General features: G+C 45.2%; 2 non-coding genes across 2 annotated transcripts; both read right to left on the bottom strand.

Moving 5' to 3' along the window:
* Positions 1 to 6,676: 6,676 nt before the first annotated feature.
* Positions 6,677 to 6,769, bottom strand: TRNAY-GUA (transfer RNA tyrosine (anticodon GUA)). Its single transcript has 2 exons — positions 6,733 to 6,769; positions 6,677 to 6,712 (listed from the first exon to the last, which is right to left on the bottom strand). It is a non-coding gene; the product is annotated as a tRNA-Tyr (tRNA).
* A 100-nt stretch (positions 6,770 to 6,869) lies between these two features.
* On the bottom strand, positions 6,870 to 6,962 carry TRNAY-GUA (transfer RNA tyrosine (anticodon GUA)). The gene is made up of 2 exons: positions 6,926 to 6,962; positions 6,870 to 6,905 (listed from the first exon to the last, which is right to left on the bottom strand). It is a non-coding gene; the product is annotated as a tRNA-Tyr (tRNA).
* Between the last annotated feature and the right edge of the window lie 9,960 nt (positions 6,963 to 16,922).

Raw genomic sequence — 16,922 nt, 5'->3', positions numbered from 1 at the left:
GAGGGGTTGATCCCTATAATGTTGGTTGTGGACCAACCAAATACATCAAAATTTAAACAAAAAAACCTTACCAGCTCATCTCTTAAATCCGGAGGGAGGAGGGAATTAATCTGGACTGTCTTATTAGGATCTACCATCGAGATGGGTACTACTACAGTCTACTTGATGGGCTAGGCCATATTAACAGCCTCCTCTGTTGGTCGGTCTAAGTTGACGGCTACGACTTCCTTGTTCTCGGGCATTAGTTTCTTCTTCAACTTCCTTGGCTTCTCCTCCTTGGTGGGTTGCTTCCCCTTTATTCTTGGCTGGTTACCCCAGACAATCCCTGCATTATTCTTGGTTGGGAATTTCATCGCCAAGTGGTATGTTGAGACCACGGCGTGGAGAGCGTGCATTAGGGGTATACCAAAAACAATATTGCATGGTGAGGGTGAATTGACTACCAAAAACTTTGTCATCACACTAGCCTGTCTCGGCATGGTCCCCATTGTTATTGACAAGAAAATCTTACTGATTGGTCTAACTACCTCCCTCGAGAAACCGACCAGAGGTAGGTCGCTTGGGGCTAGTTTCTTCCTGTCTACCTTCATCTGCTCAAAAGTTGCGATGAACATTATGTTAGTTGAACTTCTTGAACTAGTCATAATTCTTTTTACCAAATAATTCACCATGGTCATGTAGACAATAAGGGCATCGTCATGTGGAAAACGAACATTCGTTAGGTCATCGTCGGTGAAGACTATGGGCTCACTATTCTTTGGCTTCCTTACAAGTTGGTTTCATTGATCAGTTCACAACTCTTGGACTGAAGCTCTCCTTGTGGTCCGGCTACATCCTGCTATAGTCGAGCCTGGTACAATCATATTTATAATACATGCAATGTCATCCAGGAGCTCGTCTACATCGTCAAACCGCTTTCTACTTGTTTGTAGCTCGACTGTCCTTTAGAAACTACTTCAAGTTACCTCTCAAGATCAGTTCCTTGATCTCATTTTTCAGGTTTCAATAGTCTTCTGTGTCATGATTAACTCTATGGTGGAACTTACAATACTTCTTCAGGTTTTGTTTCACTAGGTTCCCCCTCAAGCAAAGTGGTCACTTCAGAAATTCTTCATTTTGGAATTGCATCAGGATCTGACCTCGGGGGGAGGGGGGCATTTAAGGGCATGTACAATTCAAACTTTTAAGGAGGAGTTTGAGATCGTGTTGATGATCCTTCACCCTTCTCACCATTGTCTTCTTTCGTCATTCTCTCTTGTCTCCATCTCACTTGCATTTTTTCTCTGTGTTTTTTTTTTCATCTGGAATGCTTCCTCTACATTCATGTACTTCGTTGCTCGACTCGAAAACTCCTTTATGGTCTGTGGGTGTGTCTTTTTCAAGGAGAGCCCAATGTTCTTGTCCTTGACACCTCAAACTGTTGCTACTAATTCAACAGTCGAATCAAGGTTGCTTACCTCCAATGCCTCATTTTTGAACCTTTGCACATATGCCCACAAACTTTCTCTGGGATTTTGCTTGATGTGCATTAACATCATTGTCATTTTTTGGCACCTACAATTTGTCACAAAATGAGTAATAAAAAACTCAGTGAACTGGGACCAACTCACGATAGAGAAAAGTGGCAGCCCAGAATACGATAGTCTAGCTACTTTCCTAAAAGTAGTGGGAAAGGCTAAACACATGTTGGCTTCTAAAGCACCATGGAACAACATTAAGTTTTTGTTTGCCAAGTCTTTTTCAGAAGATTTGTTACAAGATCTAATAGTTAAAAGAAAGGGTGAGCTTTTGCAAATAGATCTTGGAAGACCAAGACTGTTTGGTTGAAATATTTTTCATAGATCTAGGAAAGACCATAAAATCTAGAAGACCATTTGGTAATGTTATGAAAATATCGTTGTTATGTATATATGAATGTCTTATGTGTGGGCCAATAAACCTTTAATTTAACATGTGGGACTGACATACATCTTCTAAGGTGGGCTCCACATAGACCTGTTCATGGGCCGGGTGGCCCGACGGGCCGGCCCGGCCCGGCCCAGCCCGGCCCCCGGACAGGCTTGAACAAGTTTTTTGGCCCGCAGGCTTAACCTTGGGCCAAAAAGCCCGACCCACATAAAATTCAAGCCTGGCTCAGGCTTTGCCAAAATAGCCCGGCCCGAGCCCGACCCGGCTCGACCTATAGCTAAACCTAAGTAAAAACCCTATGTGATGTCCATTTGAATAAATTTTTTGATTTAAGAAGGTTGTTGATTCACTTGTAGGCCCATTGTTCATTTAAATAGGGAAAAAAACATCTGAATTAAAATAGATAATGTCCATTTGGATAGGGAAAAATTCGAATTTCTTTTATTAGGTCGGGCTTCAGGCTCGGGCTCGGGCTTCGGGCTTTTTATCAAGGTTGGGCTCGGGCTCAGGCCTAACATTTTTCTATTAATAAAGAGTAAAAGCCCGGCCTGGCCCAACCCATGAATAGGTCTAGTTCCACATACCATTGTTGGACATGTATGTGGGGCCCACATGCATTTTATAAGGTGGATTCAACATACCATTGGTGGACATGTATGTGTGGCCCACATACATTTTTCAAGGTGAGCCCCACATACCATTGGTGGACATGTGTGTGGGGCCCACATACATTTTATAAGGCGGGCCCAACATACCATTGGTGGAGCCCACATATATTTTTCAAGGTGGGCCCTATATACCATTGGTGGATATGTATGTGGGGCCCATATGCCATTGGTGGACATGCATGTAGGGTCCATGTAGGTTTTTCAAGGTGAACCCCACATATATTTTCCAAGGTAGGCCCCACATATCATTGGAGCTTTTTCCCAATAGATCTTTCCATTGTCAAATGGGAAAAGCCTAGAATCCAGGCTTCCGGGCTTCTAAACAACTTAAAGCCCATGCGGAAAGACTTGCCAAACGCGGCCTAAAGCTTGAAAACTCTTCATATGGTCTATAGGGTCGCTTGTACCACCATATGTCTCAAAAATCAGGGTCTTAAGCCCTGGGGGTCGAGGTTCCATTAGGATCTCTAGAATAGGGGGATGCTTTTGCCACATGTGGCATGCTACAAGTTGTCTACTTACAACTTCCTAGTGAGTGGAGTCATGCATGTCACGGTGTTCCCTTCGCTCAACCCAAACGTCGGCTAAAGAATGGTGCCGATGTCTCCTACGTTGCTTGGATGCCTGAGAGTGATTTGCCTTGGGGGAAAAATTAGATATACTCAACTCCCTAGAAATATATGAACCCCGAGCAGGTGGTTTTGGTCGACAATGATGTCTTTCGTGCTAATCTTGTCCTTCGTCCCTTCTCCACTTGGGTCGCTCTCCTTGGTGTCTATCATGGCAGGAAGGTGATCTATCTCTTCATTCATCATGCCTTTCACTGTGTTGAGTTGGAGGAACGGTAGGCAAAGGCACTAGTGGAGCTGGTTGGCTTTGATGTATCTATTGGACAAGTTGGACAACCTGGTTCTATTAGATCTATTGAGTTGTGAGATCTCTAGGAGGTGGTGGCAGCTGATGGTTTTGTTGTTGTTAATGGAAGAAATGATTGTGTTGTTGCTTCCATCGCCGCATCTCACGTGGCCTCCCTAACAATCTTCATGAGTGTGTTGCATGCATGGACTCTGAGGTTCATATCCTTGACTATCTACACTAGATCATTGAATTCCTCTCAAGAGACTCCTCGAGAGGTCTCACCGGGGGAATGGTGAGAAGTCCGATGACTTTGTTCAGAGAATTCCAACAAACAATGCCAATTGATTTAGATCAAATTGGTGAGGTCTTCAGAGTAGCTCGGTGTTCACCTATAAGGAGAGTGATGAGGTGTGGCCCAAGGGTGATATCCTAGGCTTAGAACTCTTATTGTCAAGTTAGTCGACGAGCTATCCGAAGAAGGGTATGTGAGAATTTAATGAGGCATAAAATATGAATTGAATGCTAATTTGACCTTTATATAGGCTTTGGATGCATGTCATGAGTGTACGTGTTGGGCAGGTGGAGGAAACCTAACGATTTTGTGGGACACTTGGAACTTGGCTTGAACACTTGGAGCTGGGTTAGGACACTTGGAGATTAGTCAAGGCCACCTGGTGCTCAAGTGTTACATGCTTAGCTGACTTACTCGCCACATTATAGATGCATGGAGTGGACCCAAGGACCGTTGTCTGACGGGGCTGTCATGCGTGTTGGCAACTTTGCTGCATGGGTTTCTAGATGGTTGTCTCTTGGACATGTGGTGAAGTTCAAACCTCGCCTTTCAAGGTAGCTCATCTCGGCAGAAGTTACCTCATCCAATTGATAGCTCGGTTGCCTTTTCGATCCATTAGTTGGTTGGTCTCGTAACCAGCTTGGGATAACTTGCTCCTCCTTGGTGAGCGAGTTATGCACGGTTGGGTGAGGTAAACCATGACTCCTGAGGTGGTCCCCTGCGTCCCGAGGTCATGCTAGGTCGTTGAGGTCCGACTCGTTGGTCAAATTGTAGCTCTCCTATGGCTGCCACATGTCTAATTACCTCGAGGATGATTTTGCCCCCATCATTACAAAAGAAAATATAAATACAAAATCGTAAAAAAATAGACCTAATAAATTTGAACCAATAACCTAAGGATATGTAAGAATGGTAACGAGATGGGTTTGGGGAGGGTTTTGTACATTCTAGACCCTACCCACCTCCCTAGATGTCCCAACCCATACCTCGTAGTTGGTTGGATTTTCAAAATACAAACCCACCCTTACCTTACCCTACCCTAACGAGATGGGTTTGGGGAGGTTTGGTCTACAACCTGCATCTAATTTCCTTAATTTCCTATTATATACATACATACATACATACATACATATATATATATATATATATATATATATATATATATATATAAACAAGTAAAAATAACACAAACAAATATCAAAACATGTAGATGCAAAGTAGAAATTAGATCTACTAAATTATTTGTTTAAAACATGTAGAAAATACATAAGATATCAATTACACCTAAATTTAAAATATTATTAAGTTCAACACCTAATACATAAATTCACAATTTGCAGGGTAGAAAGAATCAAATTTAGCCTAATACCATTCCTATTCATACCTAATGAGGGATGATTTGGCCCAACCTAGTAAGCAACGGACACATGGACACAACTTGGTGACTAGACACATGACTCAGCATCCTCAGCCACTTGGTAGGTTGGCTGAACCTCCCTGGCCACCTTAGGGTCGGGCCAACACCCCCGGCCGCCTCGGCAGGTTGGGTCAACACCTTCGGTCATCTAGGCAGGTCGGGTTACCTCGGGTACTTCAGTCACCTCAGATAGCATTGAAGCCTGGGTATCTTGGGATGACCAAGCCTGCCAAAGTGACACGTGGCAAATATTTAGAAGCCTAACAATTGTCTCCGAGCCTTTCGAGATCACGTCGTGTAACTGCAGACATTTAACTTATCCCGTCCGAATCAGAGGGAAACAGTAATCCTCATCAGTTAGCGGGATTTCCACCTTCCAGAAATGGACTTCTACGACTCAGGCCGAAGATCCCGGAAGCATTCCACGAGACCTACAGTAGCCCAGCTATATAAGGGCACCAACCCCTGAGGCCCAGGTACGCGTAATTATTTGCTCCCTAACCTATTAGTATACAAATTCTCAGTTTGCCACTCACATTACTGACTTAAGCATCGAGCGACCTCGTCAGGTTAGCACCCCAGGTTCTCTGATCCATTTGTCTTGCAATTCGAGCAGCCAGCCAACATTTGAACCGTCATTCAACTAGGAGTTTAAGATCACGCACCACCAATACCCACCTAAAAATCTGTTTTTCAAGCAAAAGAACCCACCAATTTAGACAGGTAGGAATGGATATCCGCTGGCTAGTGTATAAATTGACATCCCTAAAGATATCTAATGGTTGAAACCCAACTACAATCCTCCGCTCTAATTGCGCTATGGTTGGTTAAGCAGCTAAGGTGGAGTCTTCCTACATGTAAGGCTGTAATAAGTCAAATTAAGCAAAATCCGACTCCAATCCCAATTGTTGAAAACTTGCATCAGGATCCAATCCGAAACCCGATCAGATTCATATCAGATTGAGATTTATATTTGATTCCATTTTAATTTTTTAAATACAAAAAATAAAAAATTAATTAATTTTAATTTATATAATAAATTAATATAAATATATACATATACCGAATTTATTATATATAAATTAATATGTAATATAATATAAAAATATATATTTTTATAATTTTAAATATAACTAAATAAAATTTATATATGAAAATCAATAATATTACAATATAATAAGATTTATATTTTAGATGAGATGGAGTCAAATCCAAATTTCGGATATCATATTATCTTTACAAGCCTACCTACATCGAGATATAAGTTAGACCCCAGCGATAGGTTTTCTTGATTCCCATCAAATGGTATTAAAGAGAAAATGAACAAAAAGGAAAAACATTCCGACGTGCCGGATTCGAACAAGCGCCCTAAGGATACCCGATGGTTGCATTCCAACTGCAGTCCTTCTCTCTACCAATTGAACTAAGGTCGGCCGATTGAAAAAAGTGGAGCTCAATCATCTAATCTATCTGATAATAGGTTCCAAATTCCGATCAAACGATAAAAGAAAACATCAATACAAAGAATAAAAGTCCGACCTGCCGGATTCGAACCAGCGACCTAAGGATGTCTGAAGGTTGAAATCCAACTACAGTCCTCCGCTCTACCAACTGAGCTAAGGTCGGCCAATTGGTCAAAGTGGAGCTCAATCATCTAATCTATCTGATTATAAGTTCCAAATTCTGATCAATCGGTAATGGAAACATCATTACAAAAGAGAAAAAGTCCGATCTGCCGGATTCGAACCAGCGACCTAAGGATGTCTGAAGGTCGAAATCCAACTACAGTCCTCCGCTCTACCAACTGAGCTAAGATCGGATTGGTGATAAATTAAAGATTATTTTCACGCACGAAAGAATCTTCTCTAAGACCAACCATGTACGTGTACATCGTTATCACGGTCAAGATTTTCCAGCATTCGTAAACCAAAAATTAGGTTGGTCTATTTGGGCAGAACGGTTGATCTATAGCCTCACACAAAACAATGGCTATTCAATAGGAAATGGGATTTGTTACTCACAAAACAATCGGCCATTAAATAAGTATAGAGATATTCCCAATGTAAATATGCAAATGAATGTGTGAATTGTGTGAATACAATCTTCAATTAAGGAGGGATCCATCTAAGTTCTAACTAGACTGAGTGTAGAGAAAAGTCCCCATTTAATAGATTAATTGATGGAGGATGATTTGACCCAACCTATTGAGACGATGGCACGTGGATCTGACTTAGCACGAGCAACAACTCAGCGTCATGGTCTGACCATAGCTAAGTAACGAGCCTGTAGAGCAGCTCGCTACGTCATAGTTCACTATAGGGGGAGCTCGCTACAGTGCAAGCTCCAGGTCCCCTGAGCTACCGAGAAGAAGGGATACTACAAGACTATTTTAGCTCGCGAGCTAGGAAAACCAACTCGCTCCAGCAAGAACTGCCCCAAAGACCAACCTTGATGAGGGTCACATCGAAATACTCCTAAGAGCTTGCTATAAAGTAGCTCGTGACTAAGCAACACGACGTTCTCAGGAAGCTTCTATCTGACAAGACCGTACTCGTCAGATTGCACCATGTCTCTCGACTGACGGTGCAGTCCCTGCCCATTTGGCAGTCTGCACCCACGTGTCACTCATCCAAGCAGGTAGTACATTGTAACAATCACCTACGCAGCCCTAACAGGTAACGACTGTGGCAGGAGCCCAGTGGCGGTTATGCCCGATTTGACAAGAACGTTCCTATAAAATACCTTTTATCGAAGGGGAGAACGCTCTCTCGAATTAGATCTGAACTTGAACTCTTACTTGCTCACGAGCTAATCTCGAGACATAATGATCTAGCGCAACCTACACTCTTATCCTTTTATACTCTTTTCTTCTTCCCCAACGTTCTAACTTAAGCTTCAGAGTATTCTCACTAGGTAAATCCCCTGGGAATCCTTCACCTCCGTCTTCTTAGGTGTCGTCTGTTACCAGCAAAGAGCCAGTCAGCAGCCAGCTAGGAGTGCCCGGATCGTCCCCCTCTCCGCGGATGGGGTTCCTAGTCTGAACGTGCCTCTTACAGTGGCACCCGCGGTCGCTCCACTCCCTCCCATAGTTGGAGCAACCTTTGTTGAACCCTCAGTTGTGAACCCAGCGGCCAACCTGAACCAGTTGACGGACTTAATGCAATGCATGCTTGCCATGCAAGCTCAAATGCAATAATTTCAACAATTCCAACTCTACCAACAACAAGTGATGCACCAGGTCTCAAGTACCACTATCAGCAGCAATTCCCCTCTCTACCTCAGGCCCAACCATCGCTTCCCCCTCAGCATCCAACCACAAAGCAGACCAAGCCTTCCCGCCGGAGTGAGCGACCTCCTCGCTAGGGAGAGGCCTCCCAGGCTCAGGATCCTGCCAAGAGCCAAGCCTCCTCCCATAGCAAGGAGAGGCCAACTACCCCGACCTCACAGCCTGTAGGCAGGTCGGGGGTCACCCAGCCAACCAAGCCCATATCACCCAGGCTTTCGCAATTCGAGCTCCCACTCGCGGAGAATCCATTCGAGGTCTAGGCCACAGACTATAGGCAGGGCCCTTCGGTCCAGAGTCACCACCAGCAATCTGAGCCTATCGAGCTTGGCGATACTGAAGAGTCAAACACCAACGCCAAGCCAACAAAGCAATAGTGAAGACGTTGGCGAGCTCACCGAACTACTACTCGAGTTTCTCATGAGCTCAAAGGAAAAGAGGAGGTATGCTCAGTTGAAGTGGAAGCTACCCCTCTCCTCTCAGTCTCTTCCCCGTTATCTCCAGAACTCCTCGTTGTCCCCATGCCAAGGGACTTCAAGCTCCCTACTTTGGATAAGTACGATGGGTCTTTCGATCCAAATGACCACATGGACGTTTTCCAGTCCCAGATGCACCTGGCAAGAGCCAACGAGTCCTGCATGTGTGTGGCCTTCTCCACCACTTTCAAAGGAGTAGCCCGTACCTAGTACCGAAACCTCGCGCCCGACTCAATAAGAAGTTAAGCGTAGTTCGTGCAAGTTTTCACCTCTAACTTCGTCACCAACTAAAGGTGCTAGAGAACTCAAGAGAGCCTCCTTGGCATAGTGCAAAAGGAAGGGGAGTCCATCTGGAGCTACATCAAGCGGTTTAATGACGTTTGTTTGCAGATACCCGACCTGGATCCCGTAATTCGCCTCACAGCAGCCAAGCGAGGCATCACCCACATAGAGTTCAAGTGGCGCGTAGTTGTCAACTAATCTAAGACCGTGACTGAGTTCCTCAAGCTCGCGGATCGATTTATAGGGATAGAGGAGGAAATCAACCAGAAGGGTGAGCAAGCCCTAGAAAAAAGAAAGAGGGAGCCAGAACCCCCGTCTCAAGGCGACAACAGGAAGAAGAAGGATACAACTTGGGGGGCAAGGCCAGTCTAGCCCTTCCAAGCTCCAGCAGCATAAAGGGACTATACACCCCTCAACGCAAAGCGGGCCAAGATCCTCATGGCGATCAAAGATGCCATGTATGTGAAGTGGCCACCTTGGCTAAAGGCCGACCCTAGCACTAGGAATAAAAATTTGTATTGTAGCTTTCATAGAGATTACGGTCATAGTACCAAAAATTATAAAAATCTCCGCGATGAGATAGAAGAACTCATCCGTCGCGGATATTTGAGAAATTTTGTATAAAAAATAATAATAATAATAATAAAGCAAGTCGACAAGGGGAGCAAAGTAGAGACGCTCCCAAGTCTAGCAAGCAGGCGGAATAGCCGCAGAAGCAGCCCCTCGAAGAGAGACCAGTTTGGAGGACCATCCATGTCATAGTCGGAGGTTCGATTATGGCAGGCTGCACCTCAATAGCAGCTCGTGAGACCGACAGGGAAGAACGGAACCCACCGAAGCGACCAAGGATAGAAGACCCCGTCTTCTTCACAGATGACAATGCGTGTGGGGTCCACTACCCCCATGATGACGCGCTTGTCATAAAGATGAAGATCAACGACTTCGAAGTAAGGCATGTCCTTGTTGATTCGGGCAGCTCAGCAGACATCCTCTTCAAAGCGGCCTTCGACCAACTCCATCTTCAAGAGTGCGACCTAAAGTCCGCGAACACTCCCTTGGTAGGCTTCAGCGGAGAGGAAGTTCGGCCCCTAGGAAGGGTAACGGTACTTGTGGAAGTCGACACCTGGCCTAGCATAGTGAGGCTCAACCACGATTTCCTAGTAGTCGCAACCTCCTCCCCATATAACGCCATAGTAGGTCGGCGGATTGCCCATGCCTTACGGGCTGTGGTGCCACCTACTACTTGGCCATGAAGTTCCCCACGGACTTTGGCATTGGGGTAGCGCAAGGTGACCGGCTTGAGTCTCGCAAATGCTACATCGCCGCCCTAAAGGGAAAAACCAAGGTGACCAATGACCTCGAGTTGGAGCGACCTACGGAGCAAAACGAGGAGTGAGCTGTGCCCACAAAAGAGACCACCTCCATCCCGACCTCGACAGAAGACCTAGCCCGGACTCTTCAGATTGGTGCTTCCATTAAGGAGCCCCTACGATCTAAACTGGTATGCTTTTTACGTAAAAATTTAGATGTTTTTGCATGGTTTGCGACAGAAATGCCCGGAATATACCCTAGCATCATAACTCAAACTTATTACTGATCCTCTAGTTAGGCCCGTTAGACAGAAGAAATGCAACCTAGCCCCAAAGCGATGGAGGGCATTCGACGAGGAGGTCGGGAAGCTCCTTGCAGCCGATTTTATCAGGGAAGTCCATTACCCGAATTGGGGGGCCAACCCAGTTCTGGTGAAAAAGGCTAACAGTAAATGGCACATGTGTGTCGACTACACTGACCTGAATCGAGCTTGCCCAAAGGACTACTTCCCACTCCCCAGAATCGGCCGTCTGGTGGATGCGACCTAGGGGCACGAGTTGCTGAGATTTCTAGATGCCTACTCAGGTGATGTGTGGCTCATTGTGACACTAGCAAGTGCACTAGCTGTTCAAGTAATAAAGTAGAGAGTGAAGTATCGTTCCCACGAGGATTTAGGAAACAATTACCAATACTAAATTGAGCACTTCTTATCTGATCAACAAATAAATCAAAACTCTAATGAAAGCTAAGAAATCCTAAATTAAAATCTATCTAAATCATTGGTCCAATTGCCTTCAATTCAGGTTAGAAGAGTAAGCAGTAAATGTCAATCTCAGAATTCAGCAATCTATCAATTTGGATCATTCGAATGAATCATGATTGAGCCTTGGTTTGGTGAAACCCCAAGGTCATGAACAACCTCTCTCAAGCGCATGTTCATCCTATGCATGAGTGACGGTTCTTCTATCTCTAGCAAGAATCTAATCCCCATGCATGCATTTCTTCAAACACTTCTAAGGCATCAATTCAAATCTGAATTGATCACCAACTGAATTGTGCAAGTTATCTCTAACCTTGCACTCAATTCAGTTCTTGAATAGTAGATCTGAATTCCTAGAGTCTCTCTCAAGCACTCTAGGAATTCCAAGCTGTAGATTAATTCGGCCAATCTGAAAATTTCAGATCTGAATTCTTTTTCAAGCAATTCAGATCTTGCAATCTCAGATATGAGTTTTGAAGGTTAGTTGGCCGAATTACTCTACAATAACACCCTTATTCAAGAAACTTCAAGTATAATTCATGACCATTTGAATGAATCAAAAAGAATTAGATTGCTGAACTAAAATTTTACAAGCTGAAATACATCAAGGAAGAATGGAAACAAGGAGAAAGAAGAAAGAAAATATAACAAAGAAACTGAATTCAAATCAAAAGAGAATGAAACTACAAATGATTTATTACAAAAGATCTTTGAATCACAAACCCTCAATTCGAACTCACCTTCTCCTTCTAGCTTGCTTGTCTTGAACTTCCTTCAGCCCTTCTTCTTCTTCTTCCTTGCGCCTTGCCTTCTTCTCTTCTCTTCTCTCAAGGTGGCCGAACCTCTAAGAGTGGGAGAGCCTTCCTCTCAAGCAATTGAACACTTTCTCCCCTCCTAGAGGCCTCCTTATATAGTTTTTCAAGGGGGCTCTTGCCCCTTCTTGAAGCCTCTAGAATGGGGTGTATTACACCCCTCATGAACCTTCTAGAGTGCTCCCTCCTTCTTCTTCAAGAAACTCCTAGAAGTTGCCGCCCCTAGCTCCCTTTGGGCTGCTATTTGGGCTACAACTTAGCTTGCTTTTGAGCTCATGTGGGCTACACTCTAGGCTGTTATTTGGGCTAAAAATGGGCTGGGCCAAAATTTCCTTCTTGCTAGGCTTCTTCCCTTGGATTTTCCAAAGAGTTTCACTTGCTCTTCTTGGGCCGAATGAAATTCTCTTGCTCTCATGGTTGGGCCGGGCTGAACTTGATAAATTTTGGGTTTTCTTTTCTTGCTTTTGCCTTCTTTTTGTCGATTTGGCTCCCCCTGAAATCTTTCTTGCAATCAAGCTAAATTAAGGCAAAAATTAATAAAACCGGCATAAAAATCCATGCTAAAGTCCTCAAAAATTATAGATAAATTGTAAGTTCATCATCAGGCTACAATCAGATCATGATGGATCCGACAGACGAAGAAAAGACTGCCTTCATAACCAAGTTCGGCCTATATTGCTACAAGGTCAGGCTCTTTGGGCTAAAAAATTCTGGGGTGACCTTTCAAAGTACATGTAAACAAACTGTTTGAGCCATTGATTAGCTGAAAGATAGAATGTTATGTAGATGACATGGTCATCAAAACCCAGCTCTCATGCGATTTAGTACAAGACTTGAATTTAGTTTTTGAAATCCTGTGTAGATTCAATATGAAGCTAAATCTGAATAAGTGTGTCTTTGGTGTTACATCGGGTTAATTCCTGGGATACATCATAAACTGACGTGACGTTGAAGCCAACCCAGACAAAATAAAGGGCATCTTATATATGAGGCCACCCCAAAAAATGAAGGAGATTTAGAGACTGAATGGCCGGATAACCGCCCTGAGCCACTTCATATCCAAGTCAGCAGATCGTTGCCAACCATTCTTTAAAGCAATTAAAAGCAAAGGGTTTGAATGGCCCCAAGATTGTCAGCTCGCGTTTAACGAGCTCCAAAAGTACCTTGCTGGAAAAGCGGTCTTAACCCAACCCAAAGAGGGCGATGTTTTAGAGTTGTTCCTCTTGGCAAGTGACGAAGTGGTTAGCTCGATACTAATAAAAGAAGTAGATCGGGTCCAATGACCTATCTACTATGTTAGTAAAGTGTTGCAGGGAGCAGAAGCGATATATCTGGAGATAGAAAAACTAGCGTTTGCACTGGTCATTGTCGTCCGAAAGCTCCATTCGTACTTTCAAGCTCATAATATTATCGTCCTCACCAACAAACCTCTGAGGCAAGTCCTACTCAAGCCCGATGACTCTGGTCGACTGATGAAGTGGGCCATTGAGCTCAGCGAGTACGACCTCCAATATAAGCCGTGAACTGCTATCAAGGCCCAAGCCTTAGCATATTTCATTGCGGAGTGCATTTTCAACTCCGAAGTCCCTAGACCGGTTGAGCACGAGGCCCCCAGCTAGGGCGAGCCCGGAGCTCCCAGGCGGTTGAGTCCGAGCACCATGAGGTAGCAGCCAGTGCGGCATCTCTCCTAGTTAGGCCAAGAGCGAATTGGGATGAGGAGCCCAGGATCCTTCATGTAGATGGCTCCTCGAACCAGTAGGGCAGCGGAGCCGGAATAGTTTTGCACGGATCAAGTGGCACAAAACTGGAGTACGCACTATGCTTTGAGTTCATGGCATCCAACAATGAAGTAGAGTATGAAACGTTGATAGTCGGGCTAGCTCTATCCAAGGAGATGAAAGCCAAGCACATTATCATTTACAGCGATTCCCAGCTCGTGGTCAATCAAGTCATACGAGAATACGAAACTCGCTAATCGACTATGATTGCCTACCTAGCCAAAGTAAGAGAGACTCTGCCCAACTTGCAGTCACACTTCATTAGGCAAGTCCCGAGGTCTGAGAACGCTGAGGTCGACGCCCTGTCTCGGTTAGCCAGCACCAGTGATAACACCATGAGAATTGTGTACATAGAGAACATGCCTCAGCCTAGCATTCTCGGGGGGGGGGGGGGCAGAGGAGGTCACTCTCGTCGTTCAATCAAAGCCGAGCTAGATTGACCCGCTCGCGAGCTTCTTGCTACATGGGACCCTCCCTGCAGATTGCAATGCTAATAGAAGGGTAGAGCGTTAGGCAGACAAATGCGTCATGATAGACGAACGACTGTACCGAAGATCCTACATGCTCCCCTACCTGCGCTGCTTGCGACCTTCCAAAGTCAAACTCGTGCTCCGCGACACTCATGAGGGCCTGTGCGGCGGACACTTGGGGGGCGGGGCCCTCACCCAAAAAGCACTATGATAGGGATACTACTGGCCAACAGTGAAAGCAGACGCCATTGAGCTCGTCAGAAAGTGTGACAAGTGCTAGAGACATGCCAACATCCACCATTATCCCGTTGCTGATCTCAAGTATCTCACTAGCCCGTGGCCTTTCGTGCAATGGGGCATCGATATACTTGGACCGTTTCCTCCAGCAACAGGCCAGAGGAAATTTCTAGTGGTAGTAGTGGATTATTTCACCAAGTGGGTAGAAGTTGAACCTCTTGTAATAATCACAGCCCGAAACGTTCAGAACTTCTTTTGAAAGAACATAGTGTGCCGCTTCAGGTTACCTCGGGTATTAATCTCTGATAACGGAATGCAGTTCGAGGACATCAAATTCCAGAACTGGTGCCAAGACATGGGGATCTGATAGAACTTCACTTCGGTCGTGCACCCTCAAGCAAACGGCCAAGTAGAAGTCACGAACAGAGCTATACTCCGCGGACTAAAGGCACGGTTAGACCGAGTTAAAAGACTATGGGCGGATGAGCTACCTAGTGTTCTATGGGCTTATCGAACCACAAAGAAGACCACCACAGGAGAGACTCCCTTCAACCTCACCTACGACACCAAGGCAGTCATCCCAGCTGAGATCGAGGTTCCGTTGCTACGACTGGAAACATACGATGACAAGGCAAATGAAGACGAGCTTCGTACCAACCTCGACCTACTCGACGAAGTAAGGGACCTCTCATATATTAGGACCACAGCCTACCAACAAAGAGTAGCTCGGTACTATAATGCCAATGTTAAGAAGCGAAACCTCCACGTTGGCGACCTTGTCCTTCGTAAAGTTATGGTACCTGAGCCCGATGCTGGCAAGCTCAGACCGAATTGGGAAGGACCCTACCGAGTGAAACGGGTGCTCGGGAAAGGAACATATGAGCTCAAAACCCTGGAAGGGAAATAAGTACATCGGGCATGGAATATTGTCAACTTAAGGCAATATTACCTATAACTACTAAGTAGACCACGAGTCACTCTCAGGGCCTAAGGGCTAGAATGCCGAGCTAACACGTCCTCGATGCAACAAGACTCAGTCGCCCCTACGGCATGGGCAAACTACTGAGTAGACCATGACTCGCTCCCAGAAGCCTAAGGGCCAAAATGCCGAGGTAACACGACCTCAGCGCAATAAGACCTAGTCGCCTCCATGGCATGGGAAAACTTCAAGGGCAAACTATAAATCACCCTCTCAGCTTAAGGTCTAAAAAATCAAGCTAACTAAGATCTCGGCATCAAGAAAGAATTAGCCACTTATGTGGCAAAGGTAGAGTATGAAATATCAGAGGCGTAAGCAGCTCGAGTTTAAACCTTATGAAGCATAGCTTGTCTAGTACGTTGGTTGAACTAAGGAATCACCAACAAGCGCATAGTTCGGGCTTACATGGTAATCACTTCGCAGTATACCATAGAGATGCCTTGAACGTTAATGGACAGCTTGGGATAACGACTACCAAAAAGTCCTACTTTAGGTATGTAGCTCTTATAGCTGGGGTGATGAGAACACTTTAGCGAAAAATACAGGGATCACGCCATACTTTGAAGAAAAAGAAATTTCATTACTATTACAAAAAAAAAAAAAAAAAAAACTGAGCTAAACAGCTCGAGGAAGTTTAACTGGAGGTAAAAAGGGCGCAATCGCCCAACAAGATCTTTTCAAGACCGGGTTTATGGCACCCTGGAGCCACCAGAAATCAGAGTAGAAAACCAACGCCGGCAGCCTTAGGGGCCCACCTCCTCCACCTTGTTCTCATCCTTCGGGGAGTCAAGCTCTTCCTCCTTCGCCTGGTCCGCTGTCTCGGGAGACAGGCCCTTCATGGCGATGCCATCAAGATTGAGCCCAGAAAATTTCTTTCGGACCAACTAGCGGTAGAGCTTGAATCCAGAGTAGTACGAGCTCGAGCCATACTCCACTTGGAGGTCGTGATACTCCTGGGAGTCCTTGAAGTCTCAAACCGCCCTCTCCCGCTCGGCCTCCACCATTTTGTCGAAGTTTCGAGTTTGGTCCAGAAGAATAGATTCAAAGTTCCGAACCTGTTGATGAAGGGGCTCCCTCTCCGCGGCCACCCTCGATGACTCCTCCCTATAGCGCACACTCTCCTCGGAAAGCCTGGCGATTTGTGCCTCCTAGTCCTGGACGAGCTGCTCCTGGGACTTGCTCCTTTTATGAGTGTGATGGAGCTCGCCTTGGAGCTTCTGAACGATGACCCTCTGGTTGTGAGCATCGTCAGAGTGGATGTTCGTCTGGAGGGACCTGGCGTGGATGGCAGAGTTCACCTGCCAACAGGAAACTAAGGTTAGAAGGCAGCAAAAGGAAGAAAAAACAAGGAGAGGGAAATGACCACTTACCACCATACAATGAGCAGAGGC

Source organism: Nelumbo lutea, chromosome 3 (genome assembly GCF_056320005.1).
Source record: "Nelumbo lutea isolate HS-2025 chromosome 3, American lotus-T2T, whole genome shotgun sequence".
NCBI classification, from domain to species: Eukaryota; Viridiplantae; Streptophyta; class Magnoliopsida; order Proteales; family Nelumbonaceae; genus Nelumbo; species Nelumbo lutea.
The sequence above is the reverse complement of the archived record's forward strand: the minus strand, read 5'-3'. Positions and strand labels throughout refer to the sequence as shown.